Source organism: Aplysia californica, unplaced genomic scaffold (assembly GCF_000002075.1).
Source record: "Aplysia californica isolate F4 #8 unplaced genomic scaffold, AplCal3.0 scaffold00187, whole genome shotgun sequence".
In the NCBI taxonomy this organism is placed as follows: Eukaryota; Metazoa; Mollusca; class Gastropoda; order Aplysiida; family Aplysiidae; genus Aplysia; species Aplysia californica.
In genome coordinates this window covers 274,322-276,096 of record NW_004797457.1, presented here as the reverse complement: position 1 = coordinate 276,096, position 1,775 = coordinate 274,322, and positions in this window count along the sequence as shown.

Below are 1,775 nucleotides of genomic sequence, written 5' to 3'. Positions count from 1 at the left end.
GGGGGGGGTATTTTAACAAAGTAGTACTAGATACTGATCACACAAAGTTCTTCAAATATAACCGCAAGTTTATTTAGAATTCAAGTATGAAAGTGCAATCAGAATAATTTGCCGTTGGTCTACTCGATTTTATCCTCAAAGCTGTCACAATCTGAGCTGTTGACTCTGCGTGTGGGGTGTGAAGCTCTTTCAGATCTTTTCTCTTTCTTTAATCTTTCCCTAACCTTTCCTTCTATTTCCCCCCAAAATATAAATTTGCGTAATACCGTCTGTACATTCATTTGGCCCAATGGACCTTACGTACATAGCCAAAGATAGTTCACTACACGATGGTTTAATCTAAGAAAAATCGTCTGGAAGAAAAATCCTAGCACAAATTTACAGATTTCGTCATCAGTGTCGATGAAAACGTTTTGTTTCGCACCTCAAATAGACGTTTTTGAATTTAAAAAACAACAAGTATTCTTTGCTCACAGTCGCAGTCTTTTATGACTTACTCTGAAATAGTACCAAAAAAGTACCAAAAACGTAATTGCATAGATGTCGCAATCGCCACTTTTGGGACGTTTTATTTAGCACCTCAAAGAGTGGAGTGAACCATCTTGTAATGGCCTATCTTTACTTAGGAAAAAGGTCACAAGAAATAAATAAATCCATAGCAAAAAACGAAACTTTCAGTTCAGTTTTTGGCAATCTAACTGATAAACCAAGAACTGTTTATATTAGTTTTAATAAGGGTTTTACGACACTTTCAACACAAAAGGGCTGTAGACGTGCCGAACATTAGAGGTATTACTAGAATGACCTACGAATACAAGGCGATATAAGGACAATTAATTGTAGATGTTTGACTAGAATGAAGGAGCAAGCGTGCGGGAGTACCAGTCACCCACCCGCTCCGAGGACTAGACAAAATCAAAGACCGTTTTATAACATGATGGGTCACGTTACTTTAATTTAGAATGAGCAATCAAATGTATTAAAATGTAATGTCTTCATTGGTGTCAGTGGCGAGATCCGCATTTATTATCATATTGCGCGTGGTTTGTGCACGGCTCTCTTTTAGCTATTGACATGGTCGAGTGACAATAAATTTAGGAAACGATCAGAACCTGTTGTTTGTGAACATTAACAATTTGTCATTACTAAAAAGAAGCCCAGACAAAATCGACAACGACTTCAATTTTTCAAACAGCAACAACAACAACAAAAGATACATTCAAATAAATGTGGATGAAGTTTACATGACGGCTGGGGTACTGTGCTGAAAAGAACAACGCTGTAGCCAGAATTGCGTTCCTCACAATTTGACAGCATACGAATGGTTGGAATTATGCTCGTGAACATTTTATTTAATTTCAATAAAAAAAATTATTGTTATTACCCAGCTTACAAGAAACAACGGTTTTTGAGGGGCATGCTAGTGGACACACGAGCGGCAGGGAGGGATGATATTGGACTCCGATAAAAAGAAAACCAAAAGCTAAATAATTATTTTTTTTTAAACAAACAAAACCGAAAACTCCTCTCTATCAGAATAAAATAAAGACAGCCATCAACAAGAGAATAAAAGAAAAACAGAAATATTACAGGATATAAAAGCAACTGTTTTAAAATTCATTCAGCAACAACAGAAAGGGCAATAAATACAACAGGGGAACTGGAAAAAAAAAACTAATTTATTTATAGAACAAGGAGAGACTTGGATAACAACAGCAACCAAAAAGCTAACAACCAAAACAGAACAAAATAAAACAACTCCCCCCCCCCCCCCC